General features: G+C 46.3%; 1 long non-coding RNA gene across 1 annotated transcript; it reads right to left on the reverse strand.

Moving 5' to 3' along the window:
* Positions 1-392: 392 nt before the first annotated feature.
* On the reverse strand, positions 393-1,374 carry LOC111770467 (uncharacterized). Its single transcript, XR_002803752.2, has 3 exons — positions 1,266-1,374; positions 757-947; positions 393-610 (listed from the first exon to the last, which is right to left on the reverse strand). It is a non-coding gene; the product is annotated as an uncharacterized lncRNA (long non-coding RNA).
* Positions 1,375-24,958: the final 23,584 nt, after the last annotated feature.

Here is a 24,958-nt window from a genome sequence, read left to right on the forward strand (position 1 = left end):
AATGGGAAGTGGTCAGCGAGCTCAGCCTGCGAGCAGGCAACAAGGGGCCTTTGTGAAGGGAACAAACGGCATCTCCCCTCACCAGGACGTTCCACAGCACCCCTCCTCTCCTGCCCCCACAACCCACAATGTGGATTGTGTTTTGCTTCATAAGCATATAATAAACTCCCTCTTAGGGTAACTGCTTCTTAGTTTTCGAAGTGAAAAACATTGCCAGGAGGAGGATGCAGGGAGCCTCAAGGAATCCTTACCTTCAGTCCATTAACTAGGTCCTGTCCACAGATTTCCCAAGACAATCCAGGGTGACTCCCCCTCTTAACTCAAAGTCTGCTTATGGCTCTATTTCAGACTCCCGGGATGGGCAGCACAGTTCGACAGGAATGCACCGGATAATTAAAGAGATGATTTTATTCAGGCTATTGCAACAGGGAGGACATTCATTAACGCAGAGGAACATCTCAGAGGGAAGGAAGGATGGCCTGGGGTTTTTATGAAGGCAAGGGAGTGGGAAGCAGAGTGGACAAGTCGTCATTTGTGAAGGGGGGATGAGAAAACGCTGAGTATGTGAAGGCAAGGTGGTCCTTTGCCGTCTCTCCACCATCCAGGCTCTCTGGAAGCAAATGGCTCAGATAAACTTCAACATGGTCAACACGTTACCAAAAATCTGGCCTCCCCTGTAGCTGAGAGGGGAGGAAATAAGTGATGAAACGAGGTCCCCAGTAGGCAGAGAAGGAAGGGTGGGGGGAGCGGACATACCTCCAGGAGCTCTTTGGGCAAGCTGAAATTTTACTCCCCAAATTCAGACATCTCCCCCTTCTCCCCGTCTATTCTTTTCTCCCTCTTTCTCTCAATTGGCAGGTGGGTGAGGATATTGTTGACCGAAATATCCAGAAAACTGACCACCACCAGAAGATTCCAGCCACATCCTTGGGGTTCCTGAAAGATATCTTTTGAAGAGAAAGAAAAGTTTAGACGCTTGAATAGCTACAGTCACAATGAAAGGTTATAATTTTCTTTGGCAGTAAGAATAGCCTTTTTCCTAACGTCTTCTTTGATAAAGACAAGTCTGCTTCCAGCACCCCTCATTTCAACCAATCCAGCCAGATGGGTGCATTTTTTGTTTGTTTGTTGTTGTTGTTGTTGTTGTTTTTGAGGAAGATTAGCCCTGAGCTAACTACTGCCAATCCTCCTCTTTTCGCTGAGGAAGACTGGCCCTGAACTAACATCATGCCCACCTTCCTCTACTTTATAGGTGGGACGCCTACCACAGCATGACTTTTGCCAAGCGGTGCCATGTCCGCACCCGGGATCCGAACCAGCAAACCCCGGGCCTCCGAGAAGCGGAATGTGCGAACTTAACCACTGTGCCACCGGGCCGGCCCCCAGATGTGTGAGTTTTTCCATTCACATGACACGGGGTTTAAGGGTGGAAGGAAAGATGAGCTGTTTCCCCCATTACTGACTCTTTCCACCCCGCAGAGACTGTTTGTGGAGGCTTTGTGTTGCTGGCTGTAGATAAAACAATTGGGGTGGGGGCCACTTTGGAAATAGGGGGAGGGGTGGGGATTCTTCCATCTGGAATCACAAGGCTCTTGGTGGCAGGGCCAGATGGAACCATGGTCTGTCTGTGGAGACAAAGCTTCTCTTTAAACTGGTCGTGCAAACAAGAATATGAGGTTTTTGACAACACGATGACCAAAAGATAGGAAACTGAGACTGGTTATGACATGCCAAGGGCAGATCACTCCGACTTTAGTGAATTAAGCCCTGAATGTAATTCAGCAAGGAGCTTCCTTGAGCTGATGAAAATAAGGATTGTAAAGCTTCGAATTCAAACTGGAACGTGAGCAAAACAACTCGCAGGCAGCCAGGCTCCATCCTCTGAACTCAAAGTCATCCTTCAGCTGGGAGCGAACATGCTTCCTTAACGCACCAGAACAATGTTGGGCTTAAATTACTGTAAAGAATTTTCTAAATGCTGAGTGTCCCTGTCGACACTGTTAATGAACATCCTCTAAGCTGCATTTAAGCCAAATTCCAAGGTATAATTAGGGATACTGAACAATGATACCATGTAGATTGCGAGTTTCCTTGAAGCTCCCAACATCCAATTAGAGGGGTGGTAGCAGATTTCCCAAAGCACAAGAGATGAAAACCATCTGTCACAGCCTGCTTCCTAAGTCCTTCCTTCCAGGAGAGCTCTTTGTGTCACCTAAGAATGCCAAAAGGAAGCCTTCTTGGCCCTCAAACCCTGTCTTCCAACGAGAGATCACTTAACAAGCTGTGTGCCCTGGAGCAGGTCACTTCCCCCATCTGAGCCTTCATTTTCTCATCCACAAAATGCAGCAGCTGGACATGAATCAGAGTTGTCAAACTTTTTAAAGCAGTAGAAACTTTTGTTTTCCCCAAAGGAAAACTTTAGGATGGAACCCAATTTGTAAATATCTTTTGTTACTTGGAGCATGTGTAAACAAGATGCTACTGATCAGACTGACAGAAATAGCTCAGCTCTGTGTGTCTTAAATCTGCAAATAGACTATCAGTTCAATGTACTAGATTGCTCCCTGCAAGTATTAAGTACTTTATAAATGTTGTGTAGGAAACAATGTGTGCTTGGATGGAAAAGCATGTATCATTAGACCACTCTCTTCTGGTTATCTGATCGAGATACTGTGGGGTCCTTTTCTTTGCCTTTGAGCTGTTTTACAACTCTCTAAATTATAGATAACTGGTAGCAATGCAAACAACTCTTCTTTATAGACATAAAAATAACTTCTGTCCCCGTGCATGTTCGATTGACTTCCCTCCCTATCCGCTACGGAAAAGCCAGATTCCTTCTATTTGTAAATTTATTTCAACATTCCTTTGCTCCGTATCAATTGGTGCTTCTTTGACTTCTCATTCGAACTGGCTGTAACATCTTACCAGCTCTCATTAATAACGAGCTAAATAAAGTCTCTAACATGTGTTCACTTACATCTGTACGAGAGTCATGATTTTAGCTTTCTTTGGAAATTACCTTATTTTGAAAATTTCCCAATATTATATCGTGATCCTCGCCAATTCTGATCAAACACACCACCTCCATATTGAAAGAGCCACGTTAAACCAGGCTTCCAAGTCTCAATAAATACCCCAAATTTGCCCTCCCATTGTGGGAGGTGCTGAGGCCCTGGGAAAAATAAACTCAGCCTTGTCTTATCAATAGTCTTGGTGATTTTGGGGAGATGGCATTCGATAGAAAGAGAAGACATTTGGAGGCAACTGTGTATGTGAGCTTGAGTTATTCAGGAGGGTTTCTTCCTTGCTCAAGTTCAGAGGGATGATAGCATAAATATTCTTTCTTTTTTCCTATATGGAAAAATCTAGAGTTTTGGGGGCTGGAAGGAATCCAGGAGATGACCTAACGCCTTCCTTCCCGTATGGATGAGGTCACTGGGACTCACAGGGGTAGGTCAGCAGGGGGCTGGGATTTGAATTCCAGTCCTGCAGCTCTGGGCCAGGCATCCCGCATTCATTCATTCCCTCACCCGCTCATTCATTTTAACCATCATTTACTGTGTGCTGGGCACTGTGCCACGTGATGAGTGCTCAGAAGTGGGGTCACATTTTTGAGATCTTTGCCCCCTTTTGCCCTCTGCCCCTTATAAGCAGATCCATGTTCTTTCCTCAAGAAAGCAGTGGAAGGGAAGAAGGTTGGGACTAGCCTGTGAGAAGTCCCAGCTGTCAATCCCCAAAGTCCAAACACTTGGGAAGAACAGAGAAGATATAGGGAAAGACCAAGAAATCTAGTTAAGGCTTTGTGGCCGGGGAACCAGGCAAAGAAAGGGTTACTGAGGATTTTATCCATAACTAACATGGCCTGTCAAATGTTTTTCAGAACAAGAAGAAACTCTATGTTCTGTTTTGCAGAAACTGATGTTCCCGGTTTGCAGATGTTGCTACCTTGCAGAGAAATTAACACACTTGCCCCAAGACCCCTGCAAATTGTTCCAGCTCCAAGCGTCCTAAAGCTACCTTAAGCTCATTAGCATCTTAAATTCTCCTCCTCTGGGAGGGTCCCAGCCCCCATTTCCAGATCAGGGGGTGTACACAGTGGCATGTTTACCTGCTACACATGTGCCCTGAAAGAGCACAGTTGTTACATGGCTGTTACAAATAGACCTGTTTCCTCTGCTCTCTTGTGGATGAAGTCTCCAGGGGCACTGAGCCCGGAGAGACACTGCGTTGGGTAACATCCCAGGTGTTCTCCATTGCTTGTGCAGGCAATAAAGCTTTTCTTCACCCACTTCTGCCTTGGTTGTGCTTTTTCAGCTCTGCACTCACCACGAGGCGAACCCATTAGGTTTGGTCACAGCTTTCCCTGGGCCAGTGGTAGAGGGGGCAGTGATGAGAACAAAGCAGGGCATGGGTCCCAAGAGGGCAGCAGACAGGGTCCTAGCAGGGCCCCGAGGGTCCTAGCAGGGCTCTGAGGTCCCTGTGCCACAAAGCAGCAGACAGTCCCTCACCCTCCCCAGGGCCATGAGGACAAGACTGAGGGATAGCTCAGGAGTGCCCTGTGGGACCAATAACCACAACCAAATGCCCTGACACCATTAGGGTCTTGGCACCATAAGACCCTGAAACTTTAAAAAAAAAAAAAAAAAAGAGGAAGAGTTGGTGCTGCAGGTAGCGGGGCAGACACTCAGAGCGGAGGAGGCTCCAGGATTTCTCCCCAGACTGTGTCAGGAGGACAGTGTCTCCTCTCTGTCAGTCTAGACGAATCAAACTCCTGACCATCACTGGAGGTAGCCACTCCATAGGAGACAATAACAATCCTACACTGGGTTGTAAGGAACTCCTCAATAAAGAGCGATGCTGAGCAAAATGATGCAGGGATGGCAGATGGTAGGGTTGCTTTTAAAATATGCCCTGGGGCCGGCCCCTTGGCCAGCCCCTTGGCCCAGTGGTTAAGTTCCACTGCGCTCGGCTTCGGTGGCCCAGGGTTTTGCCAATTCGGATCCTGGGCTCAGACATGGCACTGCTCATCAGGCCATGCTGACGCGGTGACCCACATGCCACAACTAGAAGGACCTACAACTAGAATATACAACTACGTACTGGGGGGCATTTGGGGAGCTAAAGCAGAAAAAAAAAAAAGAAGATTGGCAACAGTTGTTAGCTCAGATGCCAATCTTTAAAAAAAATCCTATATTCCTGTTAAAAAATAAACAAATAAATAATAAAATAAGCCCCGATCTTCCCAGCAAAGTGTTTTCTGAGTGTTACCGCAGCCCAGCAACAGGGACCAGAGCCGGTGAGGCGGAGGGAGGTCTGCCTGGAGGGGGCGGGGGAGGGGAGCACACGCAGCCTCACTTCTTCTTTCCCCAGTCTCACTTCCTCTTTTCCCTGGACAGCAGATGTGACCCTGGGCTGACCCTGCAGGTGCTCCCTCTCCCCTGCTGGCTGCTGGACAGATCTCACATTCCAGTCTTTTCCACTTCCCAAGAGGACCAGACTTTCAAAAGGGGGAAGGAAGGAAGGAAAGAAGGGGAGGGGGAGAAGGGATCCTAAGAGAATGGAGAGTTCAGCAGAAGAGAAAGGTGGGGGGCAGATTGATGGGGAAGGGAAAATCAGACAGGAAGAGAGAAACGAGTGAGTAACAATTGTGAAACTTTGGCACCTGAGGCCTCCCCTTCTTTTGGTCAGCTCTTGCCTGGGGGCCAATCACAGGGGGCTTAGGAGGGCTGTGTGCCGCTCTCACATTCATGTAGCGCCACACATTTAGATTTGCAAAGACCTCCAAATGAAATACTGAGAGGCACAGACCTGCATTTTACAAAGACGATGCTCAACCTTCAACTTGAAGCTTGTCCCCACCCTGGGTGCCCCGAGCTGCAGTGCGCCATGAGTCACAAATTTAGTGATCATTGCATCCAGTTGTTTTTTTTTTGTTTTTTTTTTGGAGGAAGATTAGCCCTCAGCTAACTACTGCCAGTCCTCCTCTTTTTGCTGAGGAAGCCTGGCTCTGAGCTAACATCCGTGCCCATCTTCCTCTAGTTTATACGTGGGACGCCTACCACAGCATGGCTGCCAAGCAGTGCCATGTCCGCACCCGGGATCCGAACCAGCGAACCCAGGGCCGCCGAGAAGCGGAACGTGAGAACTTAACCGCTGCGCCACCGGGCCGGCCCCCATTGCATCCAGTTTTATCCCAATGTTTCCTTCGTATTTAACAGGCGAATCTGCTGAAGGCAGACATTTAAAATGAATCACAAATTTTAGAATGCTGTTAGGATTCCACTCTTCATTTTTTAATTTATAGGGAGCCTTTAAAACCGGAGGTGACCCAAGTCCCCCTCAGTCCCTGAGAAGGACTTGATGCCACTTGCCACAGCCTGAGGCCTCTTATAAAGCCAGAGTTTCCTCTGGAGAACGCTCACAGGAACAAGGAAAGCCCCACCAAATGCTTGGAAGAGAAGTAGTCATGGCATCATAACGGTTAAAGTAAAAATTATTCTGAGACTTCTTAAAACGGTAAGGAAGATTTTATTCAGGACTATCGCCACAGGTGTCAAGGCTATTGCAACAGGGGAGAGAGATCAGGCTGAACTCTGAATACGACAAGAACAAATTGGGATTTATAGCCAATGAGCAGGTTGGAGGGAGGGGTGGGTCAGGGGATAGAAAATTACTAAGAGGAGACATCAAGGGTGGGGGATTCTTGCTGAAGGCAGCCAGGGTGATCAGATATCAAGGGCTGGGGGACTCTCTCCAAACTGACCCAGCAAGATTCGTGCTACAAATGGGCTGTGTAGGCCCAGCAAGGATGGAGCTGAGGTTGAGGCCTAGTCAAGAAGAGGGCTCAGAAGAGCCTGACTCAAGTTTGGTCAAGGAGAGAATCTTTGTCAGTCACAGCCACTTTATCCCAGAGGGTCCCACAGCTATTGTGACAACACAAGAACTAGTTTTCCTTCATGAGAGACTAAGAGGAGGGGAAAAAGGAGACGCTCTGGATACTAACTCGAGGAATATTTTCACCTCTGGCACTGTACCCCCTTGCTGGTGGCCCACCCAACAGCCTTTCCCTGACTCCCTCCTCCCATGAGCTTTCCTCTTATGGGAGGGGATGAAAATGCCCAAGATTCATCTTCCCAGCCTCCCTTCCAGCTAGAAGTAGCCTTATGACCCAGTTCTGGCCACCAAGAGAAGGAAAGTTTCATAAGTCTCCTCTCTGGATGAGGGGATGGAAGATAACTTGCCTGGTGCTGAGGCAGTCATTCCCCACCGTGAGATGGCAAGCCCAAGGACAGAAAGCCTGCCGAAGGTGGAAGGAGAGAAGGAGCCTGGGTCTGTGGTGACATTGCTGCACTGTTGCCCCAACCCCTAACTATCCACACCCAGCCTTCTTGAGGATGAGAGAGAACTAAGTGGCCTTTTATTGAAGCTCCTCTTTTGCAGGTGTTCTAGAACTCGCAGCCAAAAGCATTTCTAACACCCAGGGCTGTGCTAGGATTTGCAAAGGATACAGGGACATCCAAGCCTTGGCCTCTTCCTTCTGTTCTAGAAGTTGATAGTCAAGGTGGGAAAACTAGACGTATGTCCATGTTTTCAATGTCCTTCAAAATTAGACAACTTAGAATATAATCAAGTTTTAAACTGAAAGTAATAGCAATTCCTCTCCTGGAAATTTTTCCCCAGGAAGTGTGTTCAAAGATATCAACTGAACTGTAACATATAATAGAGAAAATGTGGACGCACCCTAAATGCTTAACAATAGGGGCTGAAATTACAGCCCATACATAAATGGAAATTACAGCCTGTACATACATATTACGAAGTCATTAAAGATTTGATGTTCAAGTGTACTTGATGATAGGAATTCTCTAGATAATAATCAGGAAGAAAAGATTATTAACTGTATATTATATAAATCCATTCTTATGCAGAAAAATATCACTGAGCGTAGGTTAAATGTGAAGCTGTCAGCAGTGAATATTGTTATATGGTGGAGTTATGATTGATTTTTATTTTCTTTACACTTTTCTGTACCTTTTACATTTGTTGCAATGAACACATATTTCTTTTACAAGAGTTCCACTAAGAATGTTTATAAATGCAACTGATTAGTAAGAGTATATATGCTGTGTACAGTGGAGAGCTTTAAAAAATCTACCAAATATTTGCAAAACAATATGGTATATGGGGGGGGGAGAGAATACCAAAAGTATTGGCTTTATAAAACTCTAAACAAAACTTTTTGTATTATATATGGTATAGACAGAGTATGTAATTCAGGCATTGTGAATACCTTTTAGAAATGCTTTTAAGGCTTTTAAGTTTTACCTAGGATTATTTGAAAAGTCTGATTTAACTCTCTGTGTATAATATAGAAACTTAATTCATACAAGAACCCTTAGTATTTCTTAGAGGCATAAATACATTAAAGGATCTCTCAATTTCTAGAATACTTCCAAATCATAAATAGTGTCATCAGCTTGAACTCTGTGATATTCTCATAGGCTCATAACTCACTTGGTGTGACTCTGATGCTGCCAGGAGCATAGCTTAATTCCTGAGTTTGACCCTCTTTCCCTGTTTCCCAGTATATTCTAGCAAAACAGGTAGCAGTCCAGCATTCCTCGTGCTAGAACAGTGTTAAAACAATTGTGATTACATTTGACATCTGAGTACAGAAAAAGATGGTGAAGGGCAGTGGAATGTGTCACCCCAAAATATGTCACCTGGGCATAAGGACTATTTTGAGCTAAAGACGCTTGAAGAACAGCAGATGCAAGAATGTCATTCTGATCTCCCCTTTTCTCCTGAAAGCAAGAGTTAATACTCCCATGTGAAAGGTGCCGTCCCCACACCAGGAGGAAAGAAACATTGTCATCACCAGATCCGGGAGTGGAGGGCGAGAGACATCTGTACAGACCTTGTTACTATAACTCTTATCTTCCTTTAGTCTCCCCATATATTTTAGTTACTTTTCCACAATTGCTACTCTTTGTTCAACTTAGTGTATAAGCACTTGGGCCTATCTGCTTCTTGGGTCTGCACTTTTCTATGGGGGCTCCCATGTACATGCAAAATTCTATATGCTTCTCTCCTGCTAATCTGCCTTATGTCAATTTAATTCTCAGGACCAGATGTAGACCCTAAGAGGGTAGAGGTGAAGTTATGCCTCCCCCACAGTCGTCTGTGTTTATTTACGAAGACTGTTGGTTGGGCTTACTGAGCCACTCAAGGTCCCCATGATACTGATTCATCCCACATTCTTGTGGTCACCTCTGGCTCTGAGCTGCTTCGGCTGAATTGCTTGACTTTAGGAATCATCTCGCCCTCCTGCTCATGTAGCCATTACTCCACATACTGTCCACCCAGGCAGTGGTTTCAAACCCCTTCCCCAATTTGCACGGGGCGAGTGTGCTTTTGCGTGTGTGTGTGTGTGTGTGTGCTGAAGGCTCTAAAAAACTGGTGCATGGCCCTCTCACTTCTTTCCTCTCACCCCCAAAGGCAGGAACTGCTTTGTCTCTCTTTTGTTGCTTAAGCTCCTGCAAGCCAGTGCCCTCAGCATCTCAACTTCTTCTGTATTCATTCAGTCAGCAAATATCTATTGAAGGCCTACTATGTGCCAGGCACTGCGCTAGAAGGTAAAAACAGTCATGGTCCCTAACTTCAGAGAGCTTACAGTCTCGTATCAAAGACAAACCTTATTCAAAGAATCACACAATCAAATATAGTTCCTCTAAGTGCTTTCTCTTAACTTTCTTCTTCTTCTTCTTTTTTTTTGGTGAGGAAGATTGGCCCTGAGCTAACATCTGTTGCCAATCGTCCTCTTTTTGCTTGAGGAAGATTGGCCTTGAGCTAACATTTGTGCCAGTCCTCCTCCACTTTGTATGTGGGACGCCATCACAGCATGGCTTGATGAGCAGTGTGTAGGTCTGCGTCTAGGATACAAACCTGCAAACCCCAGGCCGCCAAAGTGGCGCGCACAAACTTAACTGCTATGCCACTGGGCTGGCCCCCTCTTAACTTTTTATTTTGAAATCTTTTTAGACTCACCTAGAAGAACATACAGAAATATCATAGAATTCCTGTGTACCCTTTACCCGGCTTCTTTCAATGATAACATCCCACATAATAACAGCACAATGATCAAAACCAGGAAATTTACATGGATATAATACTATTAACTAAACTACAACCCTTATTGGATTTAAGTACTTTTTATTATGTTAATTAATAATTATAAAAAATCATAGGAAATAAATACTATCTTCATCCCCATTTTATAAAGGCAGAAACTGAAGTTCAGGACAGTTATGTAATTTGCCGAAGATTCCAGCTTGCAAGTGGCAGAGTGAGGCAAACCCAGGCAGCCCAGCTGTAAGGGATGTGCTCCTCACCACTGAACTATACTGCCTCTTAGCATCAGCCCAGCTGGCCAGAGCAGGTCTTTCTGTTCAAATGCAAACAACCTTACTATCACAGCACTCCGATAAATGGCCGGGGAGCTATGAGAAGAAGGTGTAACACTTGGATCCCATCTTTAAAGCCAAAACTTTTGCTTCCAAAATCAAAGTTTGCTTCAATGGCAAAGACTTCCCAAAGGAAATGACTGTTTCAATCACTGTCGATGAAACAATGCTCTTTGGGCTCACAAAGGCTGAGCTTTCAAACATTTCCCTCCGGTTGAAAATAACTTCAGTTCAACTATTTTGACTCTCAAAAAAAAAAAAAGAAGTTTCTTTGTAAGAAGCTGCAAGAAACGCAGGTGCGGTTAAGGCGCACCCAAAACAAAGGCTTCAGGAAACACCGGCTTCCTCTCAAAATCACGACGTTTCCAACTGTCTCCCTCCCTCACGGCGCAAAGCCAAAGGAAATCTGCAAGAATTACGTGCATCGATCCGCTCTGCGTTGGAGAATATCAATCCTAAGGAAGGAGAGAAATAGGAAAAAATTGAGCAAGGAAAAACACCCTCTTTTGCCTAACTATGCATCCGTGGCATTTGTACTTGTTACCAAAGTGCAGAACTTACTTAAACGACCACAGAGCTGCCCTTTCTTCTCCACTGCTGAGATACAGCACTATCCAGCATGTCCCAAAGGCAGCTCAATTACTACCGTGATTCTCTTTTTCAAGGTATTACCCTTGATGTTAACATTTCATGATTCCATTTGCAGCAGAATCATCTGAGATTCTAATTGGGGTTTCTTCTCTTTTATATTCATCCTTCCTCTGATTTCAAGCAGGTAGCTAGGCCCCTTGGAATTTCTTACCTCCTGGATTTCGCAGAGCAGAAACCAAGCAGCTTCAAGTCAATGCCTCTTGCTTTTCGTTGGTGGAGGGGACAAGAACTAAGGAAATGTAGTGAAGAGGTGTGTCCCACTCCAGGAGGGGAGTGAGAGTAGCAAAGGGCAGAAGAAGGAATTCCCCAGTCTGGAGTGGGGAGCCATGCATCTCTTTCTGGCACGATCTGAAGGGATAGATAGCCAATTGGTGCACGTAGGGATGTTGACGCCCAGGCACCAAGGCTTCAAAGCTTCCCAAGAGTCTCTTGCCCCAAACGTGGCACAGACTGTGGAAATGAGTAAAAGAAACCTTAACTAAATTGGAGTGGGGAAGGCCTGTAGGGGGAGCACTCAAGTCCTATCACACATTATCAATTACACCAACTGGAAGTACAACTACTTTTCTACTGCAGGAAGACTTCTCTCCCAACCTGGCAACAGCCCAGCCAATCAGAAACATTGCAGCCCAGCCAATGAGAAGCCAGTGTGGCCCTGAACTGTTGCTTTCCCCCAATGGACTTTCATTTAGAACTTTCCCTGCCTACTCCCTCTTTTTCTCTATAATAAAGGCAACTCCTCTCCTTTGTCTTCTGTATTTGCCTATCCTTTGCCAGAGCAGGCACATCCAAATTGCAATTTTTTTGGCTATTCCCAAATAAACTCATTTTGAGGGTAAAATAACAGGCAAATTTAAATAACAGGCCTTTTAAGTTGAAAAGATGCAGCAGGGGCAGGGGCCTAAAGGGAACACGTGGTTGAGACACAGGGGTTTCAGAGCGGCCAGTGGGATCAAGACCGGCAGAGTATTTCAGATGAGGCTTTAGTGCTTAAGGTTTTAAGATCTTTGTTTAACCTGGAGAAGTGGGGTGCTGTGGGGGAGACCCAGTAAACACGGAAATTTAACTTCTGACCAATTCACAGGTAAGATAAGCCCAAGCTGATTTTAAAAATGCAAAGAAATGTAATAGTCTTGAACATCTGAGTTTGTGGACTAACATTCACACAGACTATACAGTCATCCGTTTGTTCATTTGACAAATAGGTACTGAGCTTCCACCGTGTGCCATACACTGAGACATGCCCTGAGGACACGCTGGTTCTCCAGGCTCCCAGGGATCCATCTGCACTCAGAGAGGTCCATGCTAACCCAAGGAGAGGCTGTTGCAGCACTGCCCATGGTAAGACAAGGCTCCGGGATGTCTTCTGGGCATCATCATAAATGACCCGTGTTGCACTCATACTCTCCCACGGTTAAATATGCATAAGGTATCAAGTTTCAAAATTATATATCTAGGAATTTATTGCAAGGAAATAATCGTGGATGAATTTAATGAGTTTGCTGGAGGAATGTTCATCTTACTGTCATTTATAATAGCAAAACCCTGGAAACAGCAAAAATAGGAGGTTAGTTAAATATATTACAATATATCCACTCATTGGAACACTATGCAGCCATTAAGAATGATGTCGTATATGTTACTTTTATATTTAATAGTAAAACATGAAAGAAAAATACTTTAGAAGAACATTTGATAACACAGAAAGGGATGCACAATATATTGTTAAAAAATACTATAAAACTGAGCAAATATCACATTTTTGTAAAAACTATGTAAACATGTATATGTGGAAGCATGTGTGTTCTGTATACAGGATACAGAGGAACTGGAAGGATATACAACAAAACATTAAAAGCGGTTATTTGTGCCAGGGTTGCATTATGACTTTTGTTGGCCTTAGGAGCTTTTGCTCTTGTGGACTCTTCCTCCATTAAAAAAAATGTGGGGAATTATATTTGATGATGGCTTTGGTATAAAGATGAATCCAGCCAGGCTAGATTCATTGTTATGTGTTCATTACTGTAGTCATTTTTTTCTTCTTATTAGAAGAGAAATTAAAATTAAAACATTTCATGGGCCCTAGTCTCTGTGGCTCCTGGGGCTATTAGATAAGTCAGCCCTGATTTCTGAGTATTGAGATTACTTCAGTTTTATTTCCTTCTTTTTTTGTTGTTGTTACCGATTTTTTATTGTTGAGTTAATGGTAGGTTTAATTCCTTCTTTTTGCCTATCTGCATTTTTAAAATTTTCAATACCAAAGGTTTATTCCTTTGTGATAATGAAAACTATTTGGACCAAGAAATTGGTAAACATAAAAAATAAATGGCCTATTTTATGCAATGCCAACACACAAAACTGAGAGCAAATGCAGCTTCTAGAGGCAACACCCTCCAGGACCTTAAAGCATCCCCATGGGACACAGCTTGGCATCCAGGGTCCTGCAGGTCCAGCCCTTCAGATGACTTCCTGCTGTAACCAACCAACAAGACAAAATCTCTGGTTTTCAGAAGAAAGGAGCTCTCTGGCTTACCCAAGGGAATGGGTCCATGTCGTGTCCTTCACACACAAAGACGCACACCACCAAACCACACTGGCTTTTGTTGACGTAAAACAAATAAACAGCCACTCATTTTACCAACAGAATGGGTTCACTGGAGAACAACAAAGACATGCAATTGAGGACATCTGGCTATTGCAAGCCATGTGCAAGTCAGGAGAAAACAAAGCAGAGATAATTTCTTTTATGAAGTTGGGAGGACCTGTTGTAAAGGAAGAGTCCATTGGAAGAGACTGGGAGTTCAAAGTGTAGTGGTTTTTCATTGGCTGAGTTGTGGCAGTCTCTCATTGGCTGAGCTGTTGCTGGGCAAGGAGGAAGTTTTTCCTTCCTTCTGCTGGAGTAGTAAGAGTTTCACTCATGGCACCAGGGCATCATAAACTGGTGATGTTTGCCAAACTGTGAAGTTTGTTAAGACTCAATAGGTTTGATTTTACAAAGTCAGCCTTTCAAGTATGGATTTGTAATTCATACATTCACTTATTTATTCATGTGTTAAATAAGTGTTGATTAAGCGCTTTCTCTGTGCTAGGCACTTTTCTAGGAGCAGAAGACACAGTGATAAACAAGACAGACACAGTCCCAGTTCTCATGTTGCTGGAAGGAGAGATACTGAACAAGGATGCAAGGTGCTTGTTGAAAAGGGAGAAGCAATGGGTGCACTGAGTGGGTGTGGCAAGGGGATTGCACCCAGTCTAAGAATTCAAGGACCCAGCCTCCCCAAGGAATGAAAGTTTAAACCCAGACGTAGAAGTTAAGTAGGAGTGGGCCAAGCAGGGAGGGGGGGGGATCAGGAGGAAGAAGAATGTACCAGACAGAAGGATGTGCTAATGCCCAGAATCTAAAACCAGAGTCTGTGAGTCATTAGGAAACTGAAGACGTCCAGAAGGGTTGGTGAGTGTGGCAGGAGGTACAGCTGAAAAGGCAGGAAGGGGCTAGAGTGTGAAGGGCAACTTAAGTCCAGGTAAGGAGCTGGGACCACCGCCCTTACTCCAGTGGGAAGCCATCCCAGAGTTTAAGTCCAGGTAAGGAGCTGGGACCACCGCCCTTACTCCAGTGGGAAGCCATCCCAGAGTTTAAGTCCAGGTAAGGAGCTGGGACCACCGCCCTTACTCCAGTGGGAAGCCATCCCAGAGTTTTAAGCAAAGGGGTGGTTTGCTCCTATGTGGAGAATGGATTGCCTGAAATTCCAGTAGTGGCCCTTAAGTCACTGGTCATGGCTGTCATGTAGCAATAAACTCTATGCTAAGACATTCCAGCCTGGTTTAGACAACTGAAAGCATCAGAGATGGGCACTGGGCTCTCCATGCTTCCCACACTCTGCATCCCAGCCTTCAGAATCATACAAACAAGTAAAATTGAACATAAAACGGGGCAGGCGGAGGAATACCATGCTGTCTGAAGTACTAAAGATTTATAGCACATCTTGATTCTTCTGGAATACCTCTTCCAGATTATCTTTACTCTTCTGGGCTCTTTGAATTTCCATGTGAATTTTGGAATCAGTTTTAGATTCTAAATGAATTTCCATATGAATTTTAGCATCAGCTTTAGAATCGGTCAATTTCTACACAATAAAATCTGCTAGTATTTTGACTTGGACTGCGTCAAATCAGAAGATTAATTTGAAGAGAACTGACATCTTCGCTTATTGAATCTTCCAGTCTATGAATGTGGTCTAGCTCTCCATTTATTTAGGTTTTCTTTAATTTCTTTCAATAATCATATGCTGTTTTCAGTGAAGAAGTCTTGCATGTGCTGGTTAGATTTATTCCTAGATGTGTGATGTTTTTAGGTGATTATAATGGGCAAATATGAAAGATACTAGTTAAAGGAAATAATGTTCGGGCAAAGTACTTTGCAAAATGTAAAACTTTACACAAATTTGAGATATTCTTTCTCACCCACACTACTACACACATCATCTTGGAAAGCCATTCTGCAAACCCTTAAGGCATCTTTCCCAGTAGCTACTGATTAAGCAAGATGCTGAGGCTATGCAACCAGGACAGCCCAAAAAGGGGACATCAGAGGCCAAGAAGAGAATTCCTGACCTGGAATAAACTCTAAGAAAAAACAAGTTCTCAACCTGAGTTTGAATTTTACCCAACAGCCACCAGATGGCCTCAGGGGGAAAAAAATCTCAAAAAGCACATCATACAATCAAAACTCAGGAACTTGATACGAGGTCTCATTCAATCCATGAGCTCCTGAAACTGTTGCTGAAAACTAGCCTAGACCAGCCCTTGGTGGGCTGAGGTTGTACCGCAGCTTCTCTGCCTGCCTCCCACCTTCACAGGAATTCTCATTTGCAGAACAGACTAAGGCCACACCTGGCCTTTTCCTGGGAACAGTCTTGGCAATGCTGATGCTCTCGCTTTCAGCTGCCTCTGAACGCGAACTGGTGACTCCCACCCCCTACTCTGAGCCCAGCTTCACAGGCACCGTCCTCTACTTGCCAAGCCCTTCCTGCCACAGACACAGCTCTGCTTCTCACCTCCATCCTCTTTCCAGTCTGGAGAAGAAAATGGCCAGGAATGAAGCCTTTGAAACACTAAGAGTACTTATAGAACACAACAAAGGAGAAAGACTTTGCTGTCATTTACTCCCACATCATTTCCATTCCAGTCTCTTGGATCCGCCCGTGATCAATATAGCAATAGTCATTATTTAGTGAATCAACAAATGTTTATTGTGTACCTGCCACATGCCAGGCAGTCTTGTAAGCACCTGAGATATGGCAATGAACAGTGCAACAAAAGTCACTTCCTTCTTGCAGCTTACATTGTTGGGGGGAGAGGTGACTGTCCCCAGAGAAAGGGACAAGGGCAGGGGAATTGGGACCATCGGTTGTAAATCAAAAGGATTTTATAAGCCTGGGGTCTTAGTTTGGGTTCCCCGAAAAGCAGACTCTAAGATAAGGATGTGAGAGTAGGCTGCTTATTGAGGAAGTGATCCCAGGAAGCAGAGGTGAGCAAGTGGGGAAGTGACAGGGGAGGAGGAAAGCCATAGAGAGTTCGTTAATGAGAGGGTTACCACCGTGGGCAACGGAGGCAGGGTCTTTGGGGGACACTGGTAGAGACGGTATAAAATGTGCCTCAAAAGTATCCCACTGAGGGGCTGGCCCCGTGGCCAAGTGGTTAAGTTCGCGCGCTCTGCTGCAGGTGGCCCAGTGTTTCGTTGGTTTGAATCCTGGGCGCGGACATGGTACTGCTCATCAAACCACGCTGAGGCAGCGTCCCACATGCCACAACTAGAAGGACCCACAACGAAGAATATACAACCATGTACCGCAGGGCTTTGGGGAGAAAAAGGAAAAAAAATTTAAAAAAATAAAATCTTTAAAAAAATAAAAAGAAAAAGTATCCCACTGAGGGGCAAGGAAGCTCTGGGTTTGCCCAGCACCTCCCATGCCTCATTGTCAAGGGTCGCTCCTCGGTCTTCACTCCCTGGCACCTCAGGCAGAGAGAGGCAGGAGGCCATGAACATGTTCGGGATCTGTCTGCACGTGGCCTTGGGGATGGTTCCAGCATGTAGGTGGCACTGGCAGCATCTGCTACCCCCAGTCATCTTGCTCCCTTCTATATGCCCAGCACCTAGTGGGGTTTCCAGTACATAGTAGGCACTCAATAAATATTTGTTGAGTAATTGGATGTTTTATCATTTGGCGATGTCTTTAAAGCTATTCCAGAGTCAGCAGGAGAAAGGGCCCTGAACTTGGACTCCAAAATAGTGGGCTCAAAGCACATTACACTTTGTGACCTTGGGCAAGTCCCTTCCCCTTCCGATCTCTGTCTTCACAGGCATAAAACGGAGGCTCTAACCCCTGCCTGACCAGCCTCCTTGGATTGTGATGAGGAGCCAATGAGAGAAACACTGTGTAAGTGTTTTGGAAAACCAGAACAAGCTAGCACTATTTTTCTTGTGGAAAGAGCCTGGAATATGGAATGAGATCTGAAAAAGTAGATTCTTGGTCAAGTACATTCTCTGAGTCTGTTTCCTCACTTATAAAACAGGCACAATGACAATCAGGGCACAACACGTCTCAGCGTGCTGTTCTGGGGCTCAAGAGGCAAGATGATGTAGTGTGCTCCCCTCCCGTCTGAACTCTACTAAAGTGACAATAAAGGGATGTGGATTTTTAAAGGGGGGATCGTAAACCCATGATGACAAAGCAACAGGAAAGGAAATGACAGCAACAAAATGTGGAAGCTGGAAAATAGACAGCCAGTTAGCAAATGGCTTAGCTAGTAGAGAAAGTTAAATACTAAAATAACACTGGGGAAAGAAGGAATGTAGCTCACTCCAAACGTTAGGCACAGACACCTCTAGAAGTGAGGGTGAAGGTGGCAGGAAGGACAGGAAGATTGGCTGAAAGTCTTTAGAAGAAGTTAGAGCTCTAAATCCCCTCCTCGACCCTGGCAGAAACTCTGGGGTGGGACCCAGCAATCTGTGTTTTTTTATATTTTTTTGTTTTTTGTTTTCTAAGTAATTTTTTTCTTTTTTCTTTTTTTTTTTTTTGAGGAAGATCAGCCCTGAGCTAACATCTGCTGCCAATCCTCCTCTTTTTGCTGAGGAAGACTGGCCCTGAGCTAACATCCATGCCCATCTTCCTCTACTTTATATGTGGGATGCCTACCACAGCATGCTTGCCAAGTGGTGCCATGTCTGCACCCGGGATCCAAACCAGCAAACCCCGGGCCGCCAAAGTGGAACGTGCACACTTAACCACTGTGGCACTCGGCCAGCCCCAGAAATCTGTGTTTTTACAAGCCCTCTGAAGGATGGAGGGGCTCTCTGGGGCTTATCTGATTCCATAAGGTGCGTACTTATGGTTGTCTTTCTACAGACTAGATTATTTTACGACCCTGCTAAGGATAGAAGTTTAGTGGTAGAAAAGTTGATAGTAATGCAAATTTTTCTTGTCCATAGAATTGCAAATGAATTTTGTCCAGTAGAGATACACTGGTTTTAAGAAAAGATAACCCCATTCCAGTTCATTGCCCTATAAGATATTAACCAGTTTTACATGCATCGGCAAATTCATTTCAGTATTACTGATTATATATGTCTGTTCCAATTTTCCCCTTAACTGGTTTTAACAACTTTCTGGTTCCTTCATTAATTAAGAAGCTAAAGAAGTCAAATCTTTAAAACAAGTTCATTTAATATATATATGAGAGCCATAATTTTACCTTTTCAAAAGTATACTGTAGCATAGTGATGTGCACAGTGCAGTTCCGGAAGCTGCCCCATCACCTGAGAGATGCGGATTTTCAGACCTCACCCAGAGAAACTCTGAGGGTGGGGCCCAGCCAGTCGTGCTGTAAGGAGCCCCCAGGTTCCGATGCACACCCAAGTTTGAGAAGCACTGCTTTAGCTCATCCATCAAATGCTGTCAAGAGGCTGCTTTATTCCTGACTCCGCTGAAACCTCGGAACCTGACCGTCTGTGTGGTCTCTAACACAGCCTGTCTGTGACAGATGAGAACAGGCCAGGCCACTTTGTCTCGCACTTCCACGGACGCCTCAGCTGTCCCATCACTCACTCCCTGTCTCTCCCTGCAGCCCGAACGGATGGAACAAGGGTCCTTTGTGAGCCGGACAGAGCATGAACGTCAAGATATTCTTGAGGGGGTTCATCTAGGGCCTGTTTGCACCTGCTGGTCTGACTCTGTCGCAGCTAAAACCCCCAAGCTTCAGAACGAATGGTCCCAAAGGGGCCACGACCCCAGAGAGAAAGGAGGACAGAGAAACAACAAACTCAGAACCCAGCCCCAAATGCTGTGTTCATTTATTCTCTGCCTCCTCCCATAATAGAGTGTTATTTCATGCCGGCAGATGCAAACTAACAAGCCCATTGTGTGCTGATCTGGAGCACATATGCCGCCCACTCGTCTTGCAGCCTGACTGGGCGCTCTGCCCTGTTCACAGGAAGCCCTCCCTGATAGCCCAACACCATACAAGCCCGATGATTGCCCTCATGGGGAAGATCTCCCAGAAACACTGCCTTCCCTTTCTCCACACAACTGATGGGGTGGGCCGGGCATTCTAGCTACTCCTGACTCCCACAGCCCTAACACCTCCCACCCAACCTCACCCCACCCCTGCCAAGCCAGCTACTGCCCCTCAATTTCCTGGGAACTCATCAAGGGGTACATAAAGCCCAGTGGGCAGCACAGTGGGGGAAGGGCACCCTTGGAAGGCAGCAGAGCGCAGCGATTCAGAGAGGAGAGTGAGCAAAGTCTGGGGTGCAAGTGGCGTGAACTTGGGCATGTTGCTTCCCCTCTTCTAGCCCCCGTTTCCCCAGTAGAATGGGGATGATAAGAACACCTCCTTCAGCGATGCTGTGAGGACCGAATGAGTTGACCATGATAATTATAGCCCTTAACACACAGCCACTCCCCAGATAAGTGCTGGCTGTTTGTACCTGGGGGTGGTGGTTGATGAAACAGGCCCCCGAAAGGCCCCCTGGAAGAGCAAGAGGGGCAGGGGATGAAAACCAGGCATTAGGTGCCAGCTGAACCAACAGAGGCCAGGAAGGAGCTGATTACAGAGCAACCCCGCAATCCCAGCCTGCACTGCAGACCCACGGCCACTTCCTGTGGCTGTTGTTCGCTTTGTATGCTGGCACCAGCAAGCCACAGGGCCAGTGGGAAGACCAAATTAGAAAATGTAAGTGGAAGCTCTTTGTGAAACGGAAAAACATTCAACAAATGAATTTTTTCCTCCTTTTTTCACCATTGCCCAAATCCTTGTCTTGTCTACAAGATCCCCACAGGCCCTAGGGGAAGGCCACTTCTTGCCTAAAGCCAGTAGTGCCCAGTTGGGAGTGATTGTCACAATGGGGGGCTTGCTACTGGCATCTAGTGGGTAGAGGTCTGGATGCTGCTACCATCCTAGAGTACACAGGACAGCCCCCACGACAAAGGATTGCGCGGCCCTGAATATGAATGGTGCCTAAAGCCAACCGTCGTCTGGATGAGAGCGAATCTCCTCCTCCTCTATGTTCTTTGTACACCTTATTTGACCCTGGTTTGGGGCACTGGCCTGAGTCTGCCAGGAGTTCTAGTTAGCCGGTGGCCTGCTGGTACAACAGAAAGGCACAGGCTTTGAATTGTGGCTCAGCTACCTACTGGCTAGCACCCAGAAACAGTCGCTTAGCTTCTCTGAGACCATTTCCTTACCTGAAAAATGGAAATTAGAATCCCTATTCGCAAGGTTATGGTAAGGATTACATACAATACTCTGTGGGGAGCACAGGGTAAGTGCTCAATAAGTTACACGGACATGTCTTACTAGGTACAATCCAGAAGGCCATCGCGATGGCTTGCATATCTTTGCATCGCCTGCAGCATCTGAGGCTATGCCGTGCACACAGCAGGCATTCAGAAATTGCTGTTGAACCTGAGTGAAGTGTTCCCCCGGAAGCCCAGGCTCAGGAAATAAACCCAGCCCACCTCAGAGCCCTGAAGTCCTGCAACTTTAAATGTTCTGATCTAGTCTTCAGGATGCACCAACACCTCAGAACAGCCTCACCCAGTCTCGGGCCCTTCCGGTGAGCAGGAAGACTGAGATTGGCCATTTGCTTCTTTCTTGGACCCGCCCCCCCAGAGCCTTGGCCACTGCTTGGGAGCAACGACCACAGCCCGGCCCTTCCTGGTTGACTGACCCGATGACCCGTCCCCAGCCAAACCCCAGGTATAGTGCGTGGAGCAAAAAGGCAAAGGAAAGGCCAGTTTCCTGATAGGAGGGACACAAGTCTGGATGTGTATGATTTGCCTAGAAAATGAGAGGGGCCATCACCCAGTCCTCCTGGGTGATGAACAGAGCCTTCCTACATACATACCCAGTCCACACCCACCCACTGACACACGCGGCTCAGCCACACCCTGAAACAACATGGGGAGCCCACCTCTCCCCCTGGCTCCGGCAGAGCTTTCAGGGGCTCATCTACGGCCAGATTCTCCCCTGCTAGAGAAGACATCAGGGCAGGCACACTGGGCCAGGTGGGAGACCTGAGTGCAAGTGTGATTCCTGCCCTTGACTGGCTGTGCAATTTTAAGCAAGTCCCATCACCTCTCTGAGCCTCAGTTTCCCCATCTGTGAAATGAAACCTGGACGAGAAGGGTCCTTCTGGCTCTGATATTTTATGCTCTTTCTATGGCCAGCCGTGGCTTCGCTCCCACATGGACCTGCTGAATACTGTACAGATGAGCCCTGATCCATCCCAAGTCCAGTCCTTACTTCTCTCCAAGGCCGGGGTTTCCAATTACTGGACAAGGTGGCCCCCAGAGAACGGCGGGGGGAGACAGCACCCCCACTGTTAAAGTTCTTTGGAGTGAACATAATGAGTCCTGCCCCTTCTCGGCCCCCCGAGGTCAGGCCAGGCTGCCCAGGAAGTATCAGGCAGGGACTCAGATTGCAAAGATACAGGGCAACACAGACACACTGCCAGCCCACAGGAATCCAGGCCAGGAATGGATAATGCCTACACCGAGCGTGCACCATAATTGCTGGGTGTCTAAGAGCTCACTGCTGCAGGTACAACATTGCTCTGAGCTGCTCCCTCCAAATCCATAATCCAAGAACCACCATTAACTAAAAGGAGACCCCACTCCACATCCCCTCACCTGTCTTATCCCTGAATTCCCCTTCCCTCCAGGCCCCCAGGACTCTCCCTGCACACAGTGTCCGAGTCGCATCAGCCCCAGGGCTTCCCCTGCATCTCACCTTCACAGAGTCATCTTTCCTCTGTGGATCCAGGGCACAACGCCACTGTCTGCCAGCTGCCCCGTGCTCTGGGCAGCGCGGGAGGCACAGGTGGTGAGGGGAAGCACATGAATGCTTGGGTTGGAATCCCAGCTGTATCAGCTTAGACACAGGTTAGAATCCTTAGCCTCTTTGCATGTCAGTTTGCTCATCTATAAACTGGTGTCAACAAAACTCACCTCGTAAGAGGGTTCTGGGGATTAAATGAAACTGCATGTCAAGTGCCTTAACTACACCAGGCACTCAGGAAAGGGGACTATTTTTATAGGGATTTCTCCAACTTGGCTGAAGAATGCAGTTCCCAGGCATGAAACACATAAACAGTTTGAGAGAGAGGCAATTCAAAACCAGAAGTGCTTGGGGCCGGCCTGGTGGTGTAGTGGTTAAGTTTGCGTGCTTTGCCTCGGGAGCCCGGGGTTCGCAGGCCCGGATCCTGGGCAGGACCTACACAGCACTCATCAAGCCATGCTGTGGCAGCATCCCACATACAAAATACAGAAAGACTGGCACAGACGTTAGCTCAGGCCCATCTTCCTCACCAAACAAAACAAAACGAAAAACAGAAGTTCTTTTGGCACTGTATTTGAAGCGAATTGGATTCCCTTTGGATTAAGGAGGAGTAGACTTGATCTCCTCCAAGAATTTGCTTTCGATTCAGACAGATGCCAAAGCCACGGAGAACTCTGAGTTTGTCGGAAGAACCCCAGAGTGGAGGATCAGACCCACGTGGATTCGGGTTTTCAGGTTATCAGAAGCAAATCACTTCACTGGTCAGCCCCGATTGCAGTGGTTCTCAAGCCCAGCTACACATTAGCATCACCTGGGGAACTCTTCCAACCTACGGGTGTGCGAGCCCGATCCCAAACCAATTTCACCAGGATCTCTGCTGAGTGGGACGGGGTATCACTGCTTTTAAGAGCTCCCTGGATGATTTTAATGTGAGACCCACTGGACCAGAAGACCTGAAGAGCCCTCCCGGCATCCTGGTTCCTACACCGATGTATGATTCAGAGTAGACACTTAGTATGTGTTTGTTGAATAAATGAATGAAGATTCTGACTCACCTTTTTCGCTATGTCCATATTCACAATGTATGAGGTAAAAGAAAAGGAGTTGAATTCCAAGAATCCTAGAGCAGTGCTGTCCAATAGAAATTTCTGCAATGATGGGAAATGTTCTAGAATCTGTGTTGTTTGATACAGTAGCCATAAGCCACATGTAGCTATTGAGTACTTGAAATGTGACTAGTGTGACTGAGGAACTGAGTTTTTAATTTTCTGTAATGTTAATTAAACTTAGCCACGTATGACTTTTGGCTACCATATTGGACAGTGCAGACAGAGTGTCTACCTTTTTGTGTGTGTGTGTGTGAGGAAGATTGGCCCTGGGCTAACGTCTGTGCCAGTCTTCCTCTATTTTATGTGGGAGGCCACCACAGCGTGGCTTGACCAGCAGTGCTATGTCTGCGCCTGGGATCCGAACCTGCGAACCCGGGGCTGCCAAAGCAGAGCACGTGAATTTAACCACTACACCACCAGGCCAGCCCCTAGAGTGTGTACCTTTTATAAACACATCTGTATCTGTGCACCTCCACATCCCACTTTTACTAACAACACCCCATTTTCATTTAGGGAAGCCCCCTGCCTCCACTGCCTTCAGTCTTTTGGGGACAGCTAATGAAGTTGCCTTGCCCTCCTCCAGCCAAGGGGTGGGCTCAGGACCCAAACTAAGTGAGCCAGACTGTCCTCCCCGGGAATTTGACTCTAGCTTCAGTGTCTCAAGAATAGAAGATGAATTGGTACAGCTGAATACCAATGTTGATGCCCTAAGACACTGTGTATTAGTTTCTAAAACATTAGTCTGGAGTGTGACGATAACAACAGTGATATGATGTGAGCTAGGCGCCCTTATCATCCTCATCCCTGTCATCATTAAAGTCACCTGCACCTGGCAGCTCTGATGTGCCAGCTCCTGAACTAGGTGCTTAAGTTGCCCAGGTTCCTTGTGCATCATTTCTTCATCTGTAAAATGGTAATTACCTTGTCCTAACTTCTTCCAGAGTTTTTGTAACGATAGATAATGGTCTTAAGAGCTTTGAGCCAAATAAAGAGTTACCCAAGTGTTTGTTAAAAGTGTGGTTCTCTGGGTATAGATGTAGGGAAATCATGGGAGGGTCTGATGCATGACCCAGTGTCTGGCCCCGGTTCACAAGCTGTGTGACTCCAGGCAAGACACTTAAACTCTCTGGGCTTTCAACTAAAGTGAGATTGAGTTAGACACATCTCTTTCCAGTTTTACCATTTCCTAATCTATTTTCATGTCCCTTCCACTTTTCCTGACACCTATCCCCTCCCACTTCTATGAACACATCCCAGAAAACTCACTAGCCTTGACCCTGCTGGCCTTGTACCCAACTCATTTCTTCTTTCCCCAGCATCTCACCTGACTGGGAAGTTGCCCTGGGTGAGCAGTCCCATAGCTTCCTGTACTAAGTCTCTGGCAAAGCACTTTACTGG

The sequence above is a fragment of the Equus caballus genome, chromosome 24, assembly GCF_041296265.1.
Source record: "Equus caballus isolate H_3958 breed thoroughbred chromosome 24, TB-T2T, whole genome shotgun sequence".
NCBI lineage: Eukaryota > Metazoa > Chordata > Mammalia > Perissodactyla > Equidae > Equus > Equus caballus.